An 18332-nucleotide genomic window follows, 5' to 3' on the forward strand; every position below is an offset into this window, starting at 1 on the left:
TCGCAGGTCTCCTTTTTCTGCTTGGCGTTCTCCGGATCGGCTCTGTACTTGCACTGGCCGTTTTAGTTTGTGGCAGAGCTGAGGAGGAGGTGTGGCAACCTCTGGTGCAAGGGTTCCTCGGGAAAGGAAGCAGTGCTCGACAGAGCAAGAAGCTTGCGGGGCTCCAGTGCACACGTGAGGAAGTTGCGTGTGAGCCTGTAAGGCAGCAGAGAAGCAATCGCCTCAGAGGGGACTTGGAGAGGTGCGGCGGCCATGGGACAGGCTCCCTCTGGGCCATGCTTCCACACAGGGAGAAGAATGGAATTCCCTGCCCAGAGGCAAGGGTATCAAGAGGCTGCCGAGGGCGCCTCCGTTTGTCTTCAGGCCAGCTCCTCACTTGAGGAGCATCTTCGCCATGAAGTGAGCGTGGCAGGATGGGTGACCCATGCTAAGAAAGGATGCGTTCCAGAGCCTTGGAAGAAAGCAGCCTAGTCCACCTGGGCCGCAAGGCGGCGTCCAGAAGTTTGCCGTCGGCGTACGGAATGGGATGGCTTCAGGGAAGTTCCTCTTAAGTGTCGCCTTCCTCCCCTGTGCAAGGGCACAGCGTCCCCCGAGTGGCGGGTGTGGAAGCTGGAGCCGGCGGCCAAAGATGCCGCCCGAGGCTTTCCGGAGGGCGAGGGGGCAGGGTCGAGGTCGCTCCGGAGGCGACAGCGTCGCCTTGCGGCCGAGACTCGGGGACACCGCTTAGTCAGGGGCGGCGGGTTGCGCGGGTGTGCCGAGGCTGAGGGCCGGGCAAGGGGAGAGTCCTTTCTGCCCGCGCAAAAGGGGGCGGGCAAAGCTCCCCGTCGGGGAATCGAACCCCGGTCTCCCGCGTGACAGGCGGGGATACTCGCCACTATACTAACGAGGAAAGGAGCAGGGCGGCCGTGCTCACGCCTGCCCGGGGAGGCCTGCGGGGGATGCCCTGGCACACTCTGGCTTTCTCCCCTGGCCCCTCCTCCTTCGCCACGCTCCTCAAAGTCACGCCCTTGCAAAGCCTTGGCCATCTGCGAGGGCCCTGTGAGGGCTGCAGTTTCTCCGGCCCGCGCAGCCGTCCTTTTGCACGCCGCACGTTCCAAAGACTGGGCTTTCCCACCAGGGAAGGCGCTGCTCGTGGACGTCAGCGCCCGCAGAGAGGCCCCCTTGCTCTTCTTCCCATGCATCTACCTCCCAGGCCTGCCCTTCCCAAGCGCAAAGCAGGCGCCAGCTGCCGGCCGCCTTTGCACGGGCATGCCCTGAGGCGGAGCCACCTGTGACGTGGCTGGATTTGGAGAGCAACACGCAAGTGGTTCTTGCAAGCACTCTTGTGTCTTGGCCCCGAATCTTGGGCAAGCTGGGCCAAGCCAGTTGTCTACGAGAAGCTGCGGAGCGGCTGAGTCTCTTGCTAGTGCTCCTTCGCAGGTCTCCTTTTTCTGCTTGGCGTTCTCCGGATCGGCTCTGTACTTGCACTGGCCGTTTTAGTTTGTGGCAGAGCTGAGGAGGAGGTGTGGCAACCTCTGGTGCAAGGGTTCCTCGGGAAAGGAAGCAGTGCTCGACAGAGCAAGAAGCTTGCGGGGCTCCAGTGCACACGTGAGGAAGTTGCGTGTGAGCCTGTAAGGCAGCAGAGAAGCAATCGCCTCAGAGGGGACTTGGAGAGGTGCGGCGGCCATGGGACAGGCTCCCTCTGGGCCATGCTTCCACACAGGGAGAAGAATGGAATTCCCTGCCCAGAGGCAAGGGTATCAAGAGGCTGCCGAGGGCGCCTCCGTTTGTCTTCAGGCCAGCTCCTCACTTGAGGAGCATCTTCGCCATGAAGTGAGCGTGGCAGGATGGGTGACCCATGCTAAGAAAGGATGCGTTCCAGAGCCTTGGAAGAAAGCAGCCTAGTCCACCTGGGCCGCAAGGCGGCGTCCAGAAGTTTGCCGTCGGCGTACGGAATGGGATGGCTTCAGGGAAGTTCCTCTTAAGTGTCGCCTTCCTCCCCTGTGCAAGGGCACAGCGTCCCCCGAGTGGCGGGTGTGGAAGCTGGAGCCGGCGGCCAAAGATGCCGCCCGAGGCTTTCCGGAGGGCGAGGGGGCAGGGTCGAGGTCGCTCCGGAGGCGACAGCGTCGCCTTGCGGCCGAGACTCGGGGACACCGCTTAGTCAGGGGCGGCGGGTTGCGCGGGTGTGCCGAGGCTGAGGGCCGGGCAAGGGGAGAGTCCTTTCTGCCCGCGCAAAAGGGGGCGGGCAAAGCTCCCCGTCGGGGAATCGAACCCCGGTCTCCCGCGTGACAGGCGGGGATACTCGCCACTATACTAACGAGGAAAGGAGCAGGGCGGCCGTGCTCACGCCTGCCCGGGGAGGCCTGCGGGGGATGCCCTGGCACACTCTGGCTTTCTCCCCTGGCCCCTCCTCCTTCGCCACGCTCCTCAAAGTCACGCCCTTGCAAAGCCTTGGCCATCTGCGAGGGCCCTGTGAGGGCTGCAGTTTCTCCGGCCCGCGCAGCCGTCCTTTTGCACGCCGCACGTTCCAAAGACTGGGCTTTCCCACCAGGGAAGGCGCTGCTCGTGGACGTCAGCGCCCGCAGAGAGGCCCCCTTGCTCTTCTTCCCATGCATCTACCTCCCAGGCCTGCCCTTCCCAAGCGCAAAGCAGGCGCCAGCTGCCGGCCGCCTTTGCACGGGCATGCCCTGAGGCGGAGCCACCTGTGACGTGGCTGGATTTGGAGAGCAACACGCAAGTGGTTCTTGCAAGCACTCTTGTGTCTTGGCCCCGAATCTTGGGCAAGCTGGGCCAAGCCAGTTGTCTACGAGAAGCTGCGGAGCGGCTGAGTCTCTTGCTAGTGCTCCTTCGCAGGTCTCCTTTTTCTGCTTGGCGTTCTCCGGATCGGCTCTGTACTTGCACTGGCCGTTTTAGTTTGTGGCAGAGCTGAGGAGGAGGTGTGGCAACCTCTGGTGCAAGGGTTCCTCGGGAAAGGAAGCAGTGCTCGACAGAGCAAGAAGCTTGCGGGGCTCCAGTGCACACGTGAGGAAGTTGCGTGTGAGCCTGTAAGGCAGCAGAGAAGCAATCGCCTCAGAGGGGACTTGGAGAGGTGCGGCGGCCATGGGACAGGCTCCCTCTGGGCCATGCTTCCACACAGGGAGAAGAATGGAATTCCCTGCCCAGAGGCAAGGGTATCAAGAGGCTGCCGAGGGCGCCTCCGTTTGTCTTCAGGCCAGCTCCTCACTTGAGGAGCATCTTCGCCATGAAGTGAGCGTGGCAGGATGGGTGACCCATGCTAAGAAAGGATGCGTTCCAGAGCCTTGGAAGAAAGCAGCCTAGTCCACCTGGGCCGCAAGGCGGCGTCCAGAAGTTTGCCGTCGGCGTACGGAATGGGATGGCTTCAGGGAAGTTCCTCTTAAGTGTCGCCTTCCTCCCCTGTGCAAGGGCACAGCGTCCCCCGAGTGGCGGGTGTGGAAGCTGGAGCCGGCGGCCAAAGATGCCGCCCGAGGCTTTCCGGAGGGCGAGGGGGCAGGGTCGAGGTCGCTCCGGAGGCGACAGCGTCGCCTTGCGGCCGAGACTCGGGGACACCGCTTAGTCAGGGGCGGCGGGTTGCGCGGGTGTGCCGAGGCTGAGGGCCGGGCAAGGGGAGAGTCCTTTCTGCCCGCGCAAAAGGGGGCGGGCAAAGCTCCCCGTCGGGGAATCGAACCCCGGTCTCCCGCGTGACAGGCGGGGATACTCGCCACTATACTAACGAGGAAAGGAGCAGGGCGGCCGTGCTCACGCCTGCCCGGGGAGGCCTGCGGGGGATGCCCTGGCACACTCTGGCTTTCTCCCCTGGCCCCTCCTCCTTCGCCACGCTCCTCAAAGTCACGCCCTTGCAAAGCCTTGGCCATCTGCGAGGGCCCTGTGAGGGCTGCAGTTTCTCCGGCCCGCGCAGCCGTCCTTTTGCACGCCGCACGTTCCAAAGACTGGGCTTTCCCACCAGGGAAGGCGCTGCTCGTGGACGTCAGCGCCCGCAGAGAGGCCCCCTTGCTCTTCTTCCCATGCATCTACCTCCCAGGCCTGCCCTTCCCAAGCGCAAAGCAGGCGCCAGCTGCCGGCCGCCTTTGCACGGGCATGCCCTGAGGCGGAGCCACCTGTGACGTGGCTGGATTTGGAGAGCAACACGCAAGTGGTTCTTGCAAGCACTCTTGTGTCTTGGCCCCGAATCTTGGGCAAGCTGGGCCAAGCCAGTTGTCTACGAGAAGCTGCGGAGCGGCTGAGTCTCTTGCTAGTGCTCCTTCGCAGGTCTCCTTTTTCTGCTTGGCGTTCTCCGGATCGGCTCTGTACTTGCACTGGCCGTTTTAGTTTGTGGCAGAGCTGAGGAGGAGGTGTGGCAACCTCTGGTGCAAGGGTTCCTCGGGAAAGGAAGCAGTGCTCGACAGAGCAAGAAGCTTGCGGGGCTCCAGTGCACACGTGAGGAAGTTGCGTGTGAGCCTGTAAGGCAGCAGAGAAGCAATCGCCTCAGAGGGGACTTGGAGAGGTGCGGCGGCCATGGGACAGGCTCCCTCTGGGCCATGCTTCCACACAGGGAGAAGAATGGAATTCCCTGCCCAGAGGCAAGGGTATCAAGAGGCTGCCGAGGGCGCCTCCGTTTGTCTTCAGGCCAGCTCCTCACTTGAGGAGCATCTTCGCCATGAAGTGAGCGTGGCAGGATGGGTGACCCATGCTAAGAAAGGATGCGTTCCAGAGCCTTGGAAGAAAGCAGCCTAGTCCACCTGGGCCGCAAGGCGGCGTCCAGAAGTTTGCCGTCGGCGTACGGAATGGGATGGCTTCAGGGAAGTTCCTCTTAAGTGTCGCCTTCCTCCCCTGTGCAAGGGCACAGCGTCCCCCGAGTGGCGGGTGTGGAAGCTGGAGCCGGCGGCCAAAGATGCCGCCCGAGGCTTTCCGGAGGGCGAGGGGGCAGGGTCGAGGTCGCTCCGGAGGCGACAGCGTCGCCTTGCGGCCGAGACTCGGGGACACCGCTTAGTCAGGGGCGGCGGGTTGCGCGGGTGTGCCGAGGCTGAGGGCCGGGCAAGGGGAGAGTCCTTTCTGCCCGCGCAAAAGGGGGCGGGCAAAGCTCCCCGTCGGGGAATCGAACCCCGGTCTCCCGCGTGACAGGCGGGGATACTCGCCACTATACTAACGAGGAAAGGAGCAGGGCGGCCGTGCTCACGCCTGCCCGGGGAGGCCTGCGGGGGATGCCCTGGCACACTCTGGCTTTCTCCCCTGGCCCCTCCTCCTTCGCCACGCTCCTCAAAGTCACGCCCTTGCAAAGCCTTGGCCATCTGCGAGGGCCCTGTGAGGGCTGCAGTTTCTCCGGCCCGCGCAGCCGTCCTTTTGCACGCCGCACGTTCCAAAGACTGGGCTTTCCCACCAGGGAAGGCGCTGCTCGTGGACGTCAGCGCCCGCAGAGAGGCCCCCTTGCTCTTCTTCCCATGCATCTACCTCCCAGGCCTGCCCTTCCCAAGCGCAAAGCAGGCGCCAGCTGCCGGCCGCCTTTGCACGGGCATGCCCTGAGGCGGAGCCACCTGTGACGTGGCTGGATTTGGAGAGCAACACGCAAGTGGTTCTTGCAAGCACTCTTGTGTCTTGGCCCCGAATCTTGGGCAAGCTGGGCCAAGCCAGTTGTCTACGAGAAGCTGCGGAGCGGCTGAGTCTCTTGCTAGTGCTCCTTCGCAGGTCTCCTTTTTCTGCTTGGCGTTCTCCGGATCGGCTCTGTACTTGCACTGGCCGTTTTAGTTTGTGGCAGAGCTGAGGAGGAGGTGTGGCAACCTCTGGTGCAAGGGTTCCTCGGGAAAGGAAGCAGTGCTCGACAGAGCAAGAAGCTTGCGGGGCTCCAGTGCACACGTGAGGAAGTTGCGTGTGAGCCTGTAAGGCAGCAGAGAAGCAATCGCCTCAGAGGGGACTTGGAGAGGTGCGGCGGCCATGGGACAGGCTCCCTCTGGGCCATGCTTCCACACAGGGAGAAGAATGGAATTCCCTGCCCAGAGGCAAGGGTATCAAGAGGCTGCCGAGGGCGCCTCCGTTTGTCTTCAGGCCAGCTCCTCACTTGAGGAGCATCTTCGCCATGAAGTGAGCGTGGCAGGATGGGTGACCCATGCTAAGAAAGGATGCGTTCCAGAGCCTTGGAAGAAAGCAGCCTAGTCCACCTGGGCCGCAAGGCGGCGTCCAGAAGTTTGCCGTCGGCGTACGGAATGGGATGGCTTCAGGGAAGTTCCTCTTAAGTGTCGCCTTCCTCCCCTGTGCAAGGGCACAGCGTCCCCCGAGTGGCGGGTGTGGAAGCTGGAGCCGGCGGCCAAAGATGCCGCCCGAGGCTTTCCGGAGGGCGAGGGGGCAGGGTCGAGGTCGCTCCGGAGGCGACAGCGTCGCCTTGCGGCCGAGACTCGGGGACACCGCTTAGTCAGGGGCGGCGGGTTGCGCGGGTGTGCCGAGGCTGAGGGCCGGGCAAGGGGAGAGTCCTTTCTGCCCGCGCAAAAGGGGGCGGGCAAAGCTCCCCGTCGGGGAATCGAACCCCGGTCTCCCGCGTGACAGGCGGGGATACTCGCCACTATACTAACGAGGAAAGGAGCAGGGCGGCCGTGCTCACGCCTGCCCGGGGAGGCCTGCGGGGGATGCCCTGGCACACTCTGGCTTTCTCCCCTGGCCCCTCCTCCTTCGCCACGCTCCTCAAAGTCACGCCCTTGCAAAGCCTTGGCCATCTGCGAGGGCCCTGTGAGGGCTGCAGTTTCTCCGGCCCGCGCAGCCGTCCTTTTGCACGCCGCACGTTCCAAAGACTGGGCTTTCCCACCAGGGAAGGCGCTGCTCGTGGACGTCAGCGCCCGCAGAGAGGCCCCCTTGCTCTTCTTCCCATGCATCTACCTCCCAGGCCTGCCCTTCCCAAGCGCAAAGCAGGCGCCAGCTGCCGGCCGCCTTTGCACGGGCATGCCCTGAGGCGGAGCCACCTGTGACGTGGCTGGATTTGGAGAGCAACACGCAAGTGGTTCTTGCAAGCACTCTTGTGTCTTGGCCCCGAATCTTGGGCAAGCTGGGCCAAGCCAGTTGTCTACGAGAAGCTGCGGAGCGGCTGAGTCTCTTGCTAGTGCTCCTTCGCAGGTCTCCTTTTTCTGCTTGGCGTTCTCCGGATCGGCTCTGTACTTGCACTGGCCGTTTTAGTTTGTGGCAGAGCTGAGGAGGAGGTGTGGCAACCTCTGGTGCAAGGGTTCCTCGGGAAAGGAAGCAGTGCTCGACAGAGCAAGAAGCTTGCGGGGCTCCAGTGCACACGTGAGGAAGTTGCGTGTGAGCCTGTAAGGCAGCAGAGAAGCAATCGCCTCAGAGGGGACTTGGAGAGGTGCGGCGGCCATGGGACAGGCTCCCTCTGGGCCATGCTTCCACACAGGGAGAAGAATGGAATTCCCTGCCCAGAGGCAAGGGTATCAAGAGGCTGCCGAGGGCGCCTCCGTTTGTCTTCAGGCCAGCTCCTCACTTGAGGAGCATCTTCGCCATGAAGTGAGCGTGGCAGGATGGGTGACCCATGCTAAGAAAGGATGCGTTCCAGAGCCTTGGAAGAAAGCAGCCTAGTCCACCTGGGCCGCAAGGCGGCGTCCAGAAGTTTGCCGTCGGCGTACGGAATGGGATGGCTTCAGGGAAGTTCCTCTTAAGTGTCGCCTTCCTCCCCTGTGCAAGGGCACAGCGTCCCCCGAGTGGCGGGTGTGGAAGCTGGAGCCGGCGGCCAAAGATGCCGCCCGAGGCTTTCCGGAGGGCGAGGGGGCAGGGTCGAGGTCGCTCCGGAGGCGACAGCGTCGCCTTGCGGCCGAGACTCGGGGACACCGCTTAGTCAGGGGCGGCGGGTTGCGCGGGTGTGCCGAGGCTGAGGGCCGGGCAAGGGGAGAGTCCTTTCTGCCCGCGCAAAAGGGGGCGGGCAAAGCTCCCCGTCGGGGAATCGAACCCCGGTCTCCCGCGTGACAGGCGGGGATACTCGCCACTATACTAACGAGGAAAGGAGCAGGGCGGCCGTGCTCACGCCTGCCCGGGGAGGCCTGCGGGGGATGCCCTGGCACACTCTGGCTTTCTCCCCTGGCCCCTCCTCCTTCGCCACGCTCCTCAAAGTCACGCCCTTGCAAAGCCTTGGCCATCTGCGAGGGCCCTGTGAGGGCTGCAGTTTCTCCGGCCCGCGCAGCCGTCCTTTTGCACGCCGCACGTTCCAAAGACTGGGCTTTCCCACCAGGGAAGGCGCTGCTCGTGGACGTCAGCGCCCGCAGAGAGGCCCCCTTGCTCTTCTTCCCATGCATCTACCTCCCAGGCCTGCCCTTCCCAAGCGCAAAGCAGGCGCCAGCTGCCGGCCGCCTTTGCACGGGCATGCCCTGAGGCGGAGCCACCTGTGACGTGGCTGGATTTGGAGAGCAACACGCAAGTGGTTCTTGCAAGCACTCTTGTGTCTTGGCCCCGAATCTTGGGCAAGCTGGGCCAAGCCAGTTGTCTACGAGAAGCTGCGGAGCGGCTGAGTCTCTTGCTAGTGCTCCTTCGCAGGTCTCCTTTTTCTGCTTGGCGTTCTCCGGATCGGCTCTGTACTTGCACTGGCCGTTTTAGTTTGTGGCAGAGCTGAGGAGGAGGTGTGGCAACCTCTGGTGCAAGGGTTCCTCGGGAAAGGAAGCAGTGCTCGACAGAGCAAGAAGCTTGCGGGGCTCCAGTGCACACGTGAGGAAGTTGCGTGTGAGCCTGTAAGGCAGCAGAGAAGCAATCGCCTCAGAGGGGACTTGGAGAGGTGCGGCGGCCATGGGACAGGCTCCCTCTGGGCCATGCTTCCACACAGGGAGAAGAATGGAATTCCCTGCCCAGAGGCAAGGGTATCAAGAGGCTGCCGAGGGCGCCTCCGTTTGTCTTCAGGCCAGCTCCTCACTTGAGGAGCATCTTCGCCATGAAGTGAGCGTGGCAGGATGGGTGACCCATGCTAAGAAAGGATGCGTTCCAGAGCCTTGGAAGAAAGCAGCCTAGTCCACCTGGGCCGCAAGGCGGCGTCCAGAAGTTTGCCGTCGGCGTACGGAATGGGATGGCTTCAGGGAAGTTCCTCTTAAGTGTCGCCTTCCTCCCCTGTGCAAGGGCACAGCGTCCCCCGAGTGGCGGGTGTGGAAGCTGGAGCCGGCGGCCAAAGATGCCGCCCGAGGCTTTCCGGAGGGCGAGGGGGCAGGGTCGAGGTCGCTCCGGAGGCGACAGCGTCGCCTTGCGGCCGAGACTCGGGGACACCGCTTAGTCAGGGGCGGCGGGTTGCGCGGGTGTGCCGAGGCTGAGGGCCGGGCAAGGGGAGAGTCCTTTCTGCCCGCGCAAAAGGGGGCGGGCAAAGCTCCCCGTCGGGGAATCGAACCCCGGTCTCCCGCGTGACAGGCGGGGATACTCGCCACTATACTAACGAGGAAAGGAGCAGGGCGGCCGTGCTCACGCCTGCCCGGGGAGGCCTGCGGGGGATGCCCTGGCACACTCTGGCTTTCTCCCCTGGCCCCTCCTCCTTCGCCACGCTCCTCAAAGTCACGCCCTTGCAAAGCCTTGGCCATCTGCGAGGGCCCTGTGAGGGCTGCAGTTTCTCCGGCCCGCGCAGCCGTCCTTTTGCACGCCGCACGTTCCAAAGACTGGGCTTTCCCACCAGGGAAGGCGCTGCTCGTGGACGTCAGCGCCCGCAGAGAGGCCCCCTTGCTCTTCTTCCCATGCATCTACCTCCCAGGCCTGCCCTTCCCAAGCGCAAAGCAGGCGCCAGCTGCCGGCCGCCTTTGCACGGGCATGCCCTGAGGCGGAGCCACCTGTGACGTGGCTGGATTTGGAGAGCAACACGCAAGTGGTTCTTGCAAGCACTCTTGTGTCTTGGCCCCGAATCTTGGGCAAGCTGGGCCAAGCCAGTTGTCTACGAGAAGCTGCGGAGCGGCTGAGTCTCTTGCTAGTGCTCCTTCGCAGGTCTCCTTTTTCTGCTTGGCGTTCTCCGGATCGGCTCTGTACTTGCACTGGCCGTTTTAGTTTGTGGCAGAGCTGAGGAGGAGGTGTGGCAACCTCTGGTGCAAGGGTTCCTCGGGAAAGGAAGCAGTGCTCGACAGAGCAAGAAGCTTGCGGGGCTCCAGTGCACACGTGAGGAAGTTGCGTGTGAGCCTGTAAGGCAGCAGAGAAGCAATCGCCTCAGAGGGGACTTGGAGAGGTGCGGCGGCCATGGGACAGGCTCCCTCTGGGCCATGCTTCCACACAGGGAGAAGAATGGAATTCCCTGCCCAGAGGCAAGGGTATCAAGAGGCTGCCGAGGGCGCCTCCGTTTGTCTTCAGGCCAGCTCCTCACTTGAGGAGCATCTTCGCCATGAAGTGAGCGTGGCAGGATGGGTGACCCATGCTAAGAAAGGATGCGTTCCAGAGCCTTGGAAGAAAGCAGCCTAGTCCACCTGGGCCGCAAGGCGGCGTCCAGAAGTTTGCCGTCGGCGTACGGAATGGGATGGCTTCAGGGAAGTTCCTCTTAAGTGTCGCCTTCCTCCCCTGTGCAAGGGCACAGCGTCCCCCGAGTGGCGGGTGTGGAAGCTGGAGCCGGCGGCCAAAGATGCCGCCCGAGGCTTTCCGGAGGGCGAGGGGGCAGGGTCGAGGTCGCTCCGGAGGCGACAGCGTCGCCTTGCGGCCGAGACTCGGGGACACCGCTTAGTCAGGGGCGGCGGGTTGCGCGGGTGTGCCGAGGCTGAGGGCCGGGCAAGGGGAGAGTCCTTTCTGCCCGCGCAAAAGGGGGCGGGCAAAGCTCCCCGTCGGGGAATCGAACCCCGGTCTCCCGCGTGACAGGCGGGGATACTCGCCACTATACTAACGAGGAAAGGAGCAGGGCGGCCGTGCTCACGCCTGCCCGGGGAGGCCTGCGGGGGATGCCCTGGCACACTCTGGCTTTCTCCCCTGGCCCCTCCTCCTTCGCCACGCTCCTCAAAGTCACGCCCTTGCAAAGCCTTGGCCATCTGCGAGGGCCCTGTGAGGGCTGCAGTTTCTCCGGCCCGCGCAGCCGTCCTTTTGCACGCCGCACGTTCCAAAGACTGGGCTTTCCCACCAGGGAAGGCGCTGCTCGTGGACGTCAGCGCCCGCAGAGAGGCCCCCTTGCTCTTCTTCCCATGCATCTACCTCCCAGGCCTGCCCTTCCCAAGCGCAAAGCAGGCGCCAGCTGCCGGCCGCCTTTGCACGGGCATGCCCTGAGGCGGAGCCACCTGTGACGTGGCTGGATTTGGAGAGCAACACGCAAGTGGTTCTTGCAAGCACTCTTGTGTCTTGGCCCCGAATCTTGGGCAAGCTGGGCCAAGCCAGTTGTCTACGAGAAGCTGCGGAGCGGCTGAGTCTCTTGCTAGTGCTCCTTCGCAGGTCTCCTTTTTCTGCTTGGCGTTCTCCGGATCGGCTCTGTACTTGCACTGGCCGTTTTAGTTTGTGGCAGAGCTGAGGAGGAGGTGTGGCAACCTCTGGTGCAAGGGTTCCTCGGGAAAGGAAGCAGTGCTCGACAGAGCAAGAAGCTTGCGGGGCTCCAGTGCACACGTGAGGAAGTTGCGTGTGAGCCTGTAAGGCAGCAGAGAAGCAATCGCCTCAGAGGGGACTTGGAGAGGTGCGGCGGCCATGGGACAGGCTCCCTCTGGGCCATGCTTCCACACAGGGAGAAGAATGGAATTCCCTGCCCAGAGGCAAGGGTATCAAGAGGCTGCCGAGGGCGCCTCCGTTTGTCTTCAGGCCAGCTCCTCACTTGAGGAGCATCTTCGCCATGAAGTGAGCGTGGCAGGATGGGTGACCCATGCTAAGAAAGGATGCGTTCCAGAGCCTTGGAAGAAAGCAGCCTAGTCCACCTGGGCCGCAAGGCGGCGTCCAGAAGTTTGCCGTCGGCGTACGGAATGGGATGGCTTCAGGGAAGTTCCTCTTAAGTGTCGCCTTCCTCCCCTGTGCAAGGGCACAGCGTCCCCCGAGTGGCGGGTGTGGAAGCTGGAGCCGGCGGCCAAAGATGCCGCCCGAGGCTTTCCGGAGGGCGAGGGGGCAGGGTCGAGGTCGCTCCGGAGGCGACAGCGTCGCCTTGCGGCCGAGACTCGGGGACACCGCTTAGTCAGGGGCGGCGGGTTGCGCGGGTGTGCCGAGGCTGAGGGCCGGGCAAGGGGAGAGTCCTTTCTGCCCGCGCAAAAGGGGGCGGGCAAAGCTCCCCGTCGGGGAATCGAACCCCGGTCTCCCGCGTGACAGGCGGGGATACTCGCCACTATACTAACGAGGAAAGGAGCAGGGCGGCCGTGCTCACGCCTGCCCGGGGAGGCCTGCGGGGGATGCCCTGGCACACTCTGGCTTTCTCCCCTGGCCCCTCCTCCTTCGCCACGCTCCTCAAAGTCACGCCCTTGCAAAGCCTTGGCCATCTGCGAGGGCCCTGTGAGGGCTGCAGTTTCTCCGGCCCGCGCAGCCGTCCTTTTGCACGCCGCACGTTCCAAAGACTGGGCTTTCCCACCAGGGAAGGCGCTGCTCGTGGACGTCAGCGCCCGCAGAGAGGCCCCCTTGCTCTTCTTCCCATGCATCTACCTCCCAGGCCTGCCCTTCCCAAGCGCAAAGCAGGCGCCAGCTGCCGGCCGCCTTTGCACGGGCATGCCCTGAGGCGGAGCCACCTGTGACGTGGCTGGATTTGGAGAGCAACACGCAAGTGGTTCTTGCAAGCACTCTTGTGTCTTGGCCCCGAATCTTGGGCAAGCTGGGCCAAGCCAGTTGTCTACGAGAAGCTGCGGAGCGGCTGAGTCTCTTGCTAGTGCTCCTTCGCAGGTCTCCTTTTTCTGCTTGGCGTTCTCCGGATCGGCTCTGTACTTGCACTGGCCGTTTTAGTTTGTGGCAGAGCTGAGGAGGAGGTGTGGCAACCTCTGGTGCAAGGGTTCCTCGGGAAAGGAAGCAGTGCTCGACAGAGCAAGAAGCTTGCGGGGCTCCAGTGCACACGTGAGGAAGTTGCGTGTGAGCCTGTAAGGCAGCAGAGAAGCAATCGCCTCAGAGGGGACTTGGAGAGGTGCGGCGGCCATGGGACAGGCTCCCTCTGGGCCATGCTTCCACACAGGGAGAAGAATGGAATTCCCTGCCCAGAGGCAAGGGTATCAAGAGGCTGCCGAGGGCGCCTCCGTTTGTCTTCAGGCCAGCTCCTCACTTGAGGAGCATCTTCGCCATGAAGTGAGCGTGGCAGGATGGGTGACCCATGCTAAGAAAGGATGCGTTCCAGAGCCTTGGAAGAAAGCAGCCTAGTCCACCTGGGCCGCAAGGCGGCGTCCAGAAGTTTGCCGTCGGCGTACGGAATGGGATGGCTTCAGGGAAGTTCCTCTTAAGTGTCGCCTTCCTCCCCTGTGCAAGGGCACAGCGTCCCCCGAGTGGCGGGTGTGGAAGCTGGAGCCGGCGGCCAAAGATGCCGCCCGAGGCTTTCCGGAGGGCGAGGGGGCAGGGTCGAGGTCGCTCCGGAGGCGACAGCGTCGCCTTGCGGCCGAGACTCGGGGACACCGCTTAGTCAGGGGCGGCGGGTTGCGCGGGTGTGCCGAGGCTGAGGGCCGGGCAAGGGGAGAGTCCTTTCTGCCCGCGCAAAAGGGGGCGGGCAAAGCTCCCCGTCGGGGAATCGAACCCCGGTCTCCCGCGTGACAGGCGGGGATACTCGCCACTATACTAACGAGGAAAGGAGCAGGGCGGCCGTGCTCACGCCTGCCCGGGGAGGCTTGCGGGGGATGCCCTGGCACACTCTGGCTTTCTCCCCTGGCCCCTCCTCCTTCGCCACGCTCCTCAAAGTCACGCCCTTGCAAAGCCTTGGCCATCTGCGAGGGCCCTGTGAGGGCTGCAGTTTCTCCGGCCCGCGCAGCCGTCCTTTTGCACGCCGCACGTTCCAAAGACTGGGCTTTCCCACCAGGGAAGGCGCTGCTCGTGGACGTCAGCGCCCGCAGAGAGGCCCCCTTGCTCTTCTTCCCATGCATCTACCTCCCAGGCCTGCCCTTCCCAAGCGCAAAGCAGGCGCCAGCTGCCGGCCGCCTTTGCACGGGCATGCCCTGAGGCGGAGCCACCTGTGACGTGGCTGGATTTGGAGAGCAACACGCAAGTGGTTCTTGCAAGCACTCTTGTGTCTTGGCCCCGAATCTTGGGCAAGCTGGGCCAAGCCAGTTGTCTACGAGAAGCTGCGGAGCGGCTGAGTCTCTTGCTAGTGCTCCTTCGCAGGTCTCCTTTTTCTGCTTGGCGTTCTCCGGATCGGCTCTGTACTTGCACTGGCCGTTTTAGTTTGTGGCAGAGCTGAGGAGGAGGTGTGGCAACCTCTGGTGCAAGGGTTCCTCGGGAAAGGAAGCAGTGCTCGACAGAGCAAGAAGCTTGCGGGGCTCCAGTGCACACGTGAGGAAGTTGCGTGTGAGCCTGTAAGGCAGCAGAGAAGCAATCGCCTCAGAGGGGACTTGGAGAGGTGCGGCGGCCATGGGACAGGCTCCCTCTGGGCCATGCTTCCACACAGGGAGAAGAATGGAATTCCCTGCCCAGAGGCAAGGGTATCAAGAGGCTGCCGAGGGCGCCTCCGTTTGTCTTCAGGCCAGCTCCTCACTTGAGGAGCATCTTCGCCATGAAGTGAGCGTGGCAGGATGGATGACCCATGCTAAGAAAGGATGCGTTCCAGAGCCTTGGAAGAAAGCAGCCTAGTCCACCTGGGCCGCAAGGCGGCGTCCAGAAGTTTGCCGTCGGCGTACGGAATGGGATGGCTTCAGGGAAGTTGCTCTTAAGTGTCGCCTTCCTCCCCTGTGCAAGGGCACAGCGTCCCCCGAGTGGCGGGTGTGGAAGCTGGAGCCGGCGGCCAAAGATGCCGCCCGAGGCTTTCCGGAGGGCGAGGGGGCAGGGTCGAGGTCGCTCCGGAGGCGACAGCGTCGCCTTGCGGCCGAGACTCGGGGACACCGCTTAGTCAGGGGCGGCGGGTTGCGCGGGTGTGCCGAGGCTGAGGGCCGGGCAAGGGGAGAGTCCTTTCTGCCCGCGCAAAAGGGGCGGGCAAAGCTCCCCGTCGGGGAATCGAACCCCGGTCTCCCGCGTGACAGGCGGGGATACTCGCCACTATACTAACGAGGAAAGGAGCAGGGCGGCCGTGCTCACGCCTGCCCGGGGAGGCCTGCGGGGGATGCCCTGGCACACTCTGGCTTTCTCCCCTGGCCCCTCCTCCTTCGCCACGCTCCTCAAAGTCACGCCCTTGCAAAGCCTTGGCCATCTGCGAGGGCCCTGTGAGGGCTGCAGTTTCTCCGGCCCGCGCAGCCGTCCTTTTGCACGCCGCACGTTCCAAAGACTGGGCTTTCCCACCAGGGAAGGCGCTGCTCGTGGACGTCAGCGCCCGCAGAGAGGCCCCCTTGCTCTTCTTCCCATGCATCTACCTCCCAGGCCTGCCCTTCCCAAGCGCAAAGCAGGCGCCAGCTGCCGGCCGCCTTTGCACGGGCATGCCCTGAGGCGGAGCCACCTGTGACGTGGCTGGATTTGGAGAGCAACACGCAAGTGGTTCTTGCAAGCACTCTTGTGTCTTGGCCCCGAATCTTGGGCAAGCTGGGCCAAGCCAGTTGTCTACGAGAAGCTGCGGAGCGGCTGAGTCTCTTGCTAGTGCTCCTTCGCAGGTCTCCTTTTTCTGCTTGGCGTTCTCCGGATCGGCTCTGTACTTGCACTGGCCGTTTTAGTTTGTGGCAGAGCTGAGGAGGAGGTGTGGCAACCTCTGGTGCAAGGGTTCCTCGGGAAAGGAAGCAGTGCTCGACAGAGCAAGAAGCTTGCGGGGCTCCAGTGCACACGTGAGGAAGTTGCGTGTGAGCCTGTAAGGCAGCAGAGAAGCAATCGCCTCAGAGGGGACTTGGAGAGGTGCGGCGGCCATGGGACAGGCTCCCTCTGGGCCATGCTTCCACACAGGGAGAAGAATGGAATTCCCTGCCCAGAGGCAAGGGTATCAAGAGGCTGCCGAGGGCGCCTCCGTTTGTCTTCAGGCCAGCTCCTCACTTGAGGAGCATCTTCGCCATGAAGTGAGCGTGGCAGGATGGATGACCCATGCTAAGAAAGGATGCGTTCCAGAGCCTTGGAAGAAAGCAGCCTAGTCCACCTGGGCCGCAAGGCGGCGTCCAGAAGTTTGCCGTCGGCGTACGGAATGGGATGGCTTCAGGGAAGTTCCTCTTAAGTGTCGCCTTCCTCCCCTGTGCAAGGGCACAGCGTCCCCCGAGTGGCGGGTGTGGAAGCTGGAGCCGGCGGCCAAAGATGCCGCCCGAGGCTTTCCGGAGGGCGAGGGGGCAGGGTCGAGGTCGCTCCGGAGGCGACAGCGTCGCCTTGCGGCCGAGACTCGGGGACACCGCTTAGTCAGGGGCGGCGGGTTGCGCGGGTGTGCCGAGGCTGAGGGCCGGGCAAGGGGAGAGTCCTTTCTGCCCGCGCAAAAGGGGCGGGCAAAGCTCCCCGTCGGGGAATCGAACCCCGGTCTCCCGCGTGACAGGCGGGGATACTCGCCACTATACTAACGAGGAAAGGAGCAGGGCGGCCGTGCTCACGCCTGCCCGGGGAGGCCTGCGGGGGATGCCCTGGCACACTCTGGCTTTCTCCCCTGGCCCCTCCTCCTTCGCCACGCTCCTCAAAGTCACGCCCTTGCAAAGCCTTGGCCATCTGCGAGGGCCCTGTGAGGGCTGCAGTTTCTCCGGCCCGCGCAGCCGTCCTTTTGCACGCCGCACGTTCCAAAGACTGGGCTTTCCCACCAGGGAAGGCGCTGCTCGTGGACGTCAGCGCCCGCAGAGAGGCCCCCTTGCTCTTCTTCCCATGCATCTACCTCCCAGGCCTGCCCTTCCCAAGCGCAAAGCAGGCGCCAGCTGCCGGCCGCCTTTGCACGGGCATGCCCTGAGGCGGAGCCACCTGTGACGTGGCTGGATTTGGAGAGCAACACGCAAGTGGTTCTTGCAAGCACTCTTGTGTCTTGGCCCCGAATCTTGGGCAAGCTGGGCCAAGCCAGTTGTCTACGAGACGCTGCGGAGCGGCTGAGTCTCTTGTTAGTGCTCCTTTGTAGGTCTCCTTTTTCTGCTTTTTTAAATGAAATGAAGTACATGGAAAATTTCAGATAAAGAGAGTTTGAAATTTTTAGTCATATTTGTAGGTCCTATTCCCGAAAATATTAAGCATTTGTTTTTTAAAAATATGAATTATAATCTATTCAGCTGTGTGTCTAATGTGTTTTCATTGTGGAATGAGCATGTTTTATTGTTTGTCTTCTCTAGTGGTATTCTTATTTACTAAGGAATCCACATTTCTTTCAGTTCGGAAATAGTGCCACATAAAATATTTTTTTTAGGGTTTTTGTTAGTTAGTTTGTTTGTTAATTAGTTACCAAATCCTTGTGTGGGTAAGCAATTTCTGTATGGGTGGATGAAAATGCATAAACTAAGAGCAGAAAAATCACTTTTTGATAAATTGTAATTGGTCTAATTTTCTAACTGGGTCACAGAAACTTGCAGACTACTTTGCTCTCTGGACTGTGTCAATTTTGTGACTGTTGTAGAAGAAGAACAGTTTAGGCTGCAGAAGAACTTTGAATTTCTTTAGGGCAGTGATTTCTTCCTCCATTACTTGGTGTGATACAGGGCCCTTAACTAACTTCCTTGTGTCTGAAGATTATATTAGCTCTTGTGATGAATGGTTGTGAGAGAACATTGTGTTTTCTGACATAAAGCTTTTGTCATTACCTCAAGAAGAGAGCAGTCCGACACCTCTGCCAGACTTGAGTGCTGATCATTTGGTAAAGCAATGAGGATGTGGGGCCATAGAAGGTGCTGATGAAGGAGGGCAGGGTTTTAGTAATAATCTCTTCCACTCCTGCATCTTGGGGCATAGGCTGTTGATGACTATTTGCCAGCATATTGTGCAATCTTTTCAAGATTTGCCACTCACCACCCTGAAACAGTGGCCTTGTCTTCTATCAAAGCTGACACCATGGCAAATGCACTGTACATTTTCAGCAGGGTAGGGTTTCCCAAGGAGGTCGTTACTGACCGGGGTCTGACTTCATGTCAGCCCTGCTGCAAAGCTTTCGGCAGAAGTGAGGGTTCTGGCACACCTGGGCCACAGCCTATCACCCTCAGACCTAGGGACTGGTGTAGCGGTTCAATGGGACCCTAAAGCAGATGCTGAGAACCTTTATGAACCAGCATCTTCAAATATGGAGAAAGTACTTACCTCCCATGCTTTTCACATACAGGGAAGTTTGCCAGAAATCCACAGGGTTTTCCCTTTTTGAGTTGTTGTACAGGAGGAGAGTGGACTTGCTCAGAGATGAGTGGGAGGTGAAGGCCTCTCGCAAAAGGGAATTGGTGGTGGAGTATGTATTGCCTTCTGGGAAAAGCTCGCTGAGCCCAGGAGCCTGGTTAGGGAGAACTTGTCCAGGG

At 61.9% G+C, this 18332-nt stretch overlaps 12 non-coding genes across 12 annotated transcripts; all 12 read right to left on the reverse strand.

The window, feature by feature from the left end:
- Positions 1–817: 817 nt before the first annotated feature.
- Positions 818–889, reverse strand: TRNAD-GUC (transfer RNA aspartic acid (anticodon GUC)). Its single transcript has one exon. It is a non-coding gene; the product is annotated as a tRNA-Asp (tRNA).
- Positions 890–2230: 1341 nt separating this feature from the next.
- TRNAD-GUC (transfer RNA aspartic acid (anticodon GUC)) lies at positions 2231–2302 on the reverse strand. The gene has a single exon. It is a non-coding gene; the product is annotated as a tRNA-Asp (tRNA).
- A 1341-nt stretch (positions 2303–3643) lies between these two features.
- TRNAD-GUC (transfer RNA aspartic acid (anticodon GUC)) lies at positions 3644–3715 on the reverse strand. Its single transcript has one exon. It is a non-coding gene; the product is annotated as a tRNA-Asp (tRNA).
- Positions 3716–5056: 1341 nt separating this feature from the next.
- Positions 5057–5128, reverse strand: TRNAD-GUC (transfer RNA aspartic acid (anticodon GUC)). The gene has a single exon. It is a non-coding gene; the product is annotated as a tRNA-Asp (tRNA).
- Positions 5129–6469: 1341 nt separating this feature from the next.
- Positions 6470–6541, reverse strand: TRNAD-GUC (transfer RNA aspartic acid (anticodon GUC)). Its single transcript has one exon. It is a non-coding gene; the product is annotated as a tRNA-Asp (tRNA).
- Positions 6542–7882: 1341 nt separating this feature from the next.
- TRNAD-GUC (transfer RNA aspartic acid (anticodon GUC)) lies at positions 7883–7954 on the reverse strand. Its single transcript has one exon. It is a non-coding gene; the product is annotated as a tRNA-Asp (tRNA).
- A 1341-nt stretch (positions 7955–9295) lies between these two features.
- On the reverse strand, positions 9296–9367 carry TRNAD-GUC (transfer RNA aspartic acid (anticodon GUC)). The gene has a single exon. It is a non-coding gene; the product is annotated as a tRNA-Asp (tRNA).
- A 1341-nt stretch (positions 9368–10708) lies between these two features.
- On the reverse strand, positions 10709–10780 carry TRNAD-GUC (transfer RNA aspartic acid (anticodon GUC)). The gene has a single exon. It is a non-coding gene; the product is annotated as a tRNA-Asp (tRNA).
- A 1341-nt stretch (positions 10781–12121) lies between these two features.
- On the reverse strand, positions 12122–12193 carry TRNAD-GUC (transfer RNA aspartic acid (anticodon GUC)). Its single transcript has one exon. It is a non-coding gene; the product is annotated as a tRNA-Asp (tRNA).
- Positions 12194–13534: 1341 nt separating this feature from the next.
- On the reverse strand, positions 13535–13606 carry TRNAD-GUC (transfer RNA aspartic acid (anticodon GUC)). The gene has a single exon. It is a non-coding gene; the product is annotated as a tRNA-Asp (tRNA).
- Positions 13607–14946: 1340 nt separating this feature from the next.
- On the reverse strand, positions 14947–15018 carry TRNAD-GUC (transfer RNA aspartic acid (anticodon GUC)). The gene has a single exon. It is a non-coding gene; the product is annotated as a tRNA-Asp (tRNA).
- A 1340-nt stretch (positions 15019–16358) lies between these two features.
- TRNAD-GUC (transfer RNA aspartic acid (anticodon GUC)) lies at positions 16359–16430 on the reverse strand. Its single transcript has one exon. It is a non-coding gene; the product is annotated as a tRNA-Asp (tRNA).
- Between the last annotated feature and the right edge of the window lie 1902 nt (positions 16431–18332).

Source organism: Carettochelys insculpta, chromosome 1 (assembly GCF_033958435.1).
Source record: "Carettochelys insculpta isolate YL-2023 chromosome 1, ASM3395843v1, whole genome shotgun sequence".
Lineage (NCBI taxonomy): Eukaryota > Metazoa > Chordata > Testudines > Carettochelyidae > Carettochelys > Carettochelys insculpta.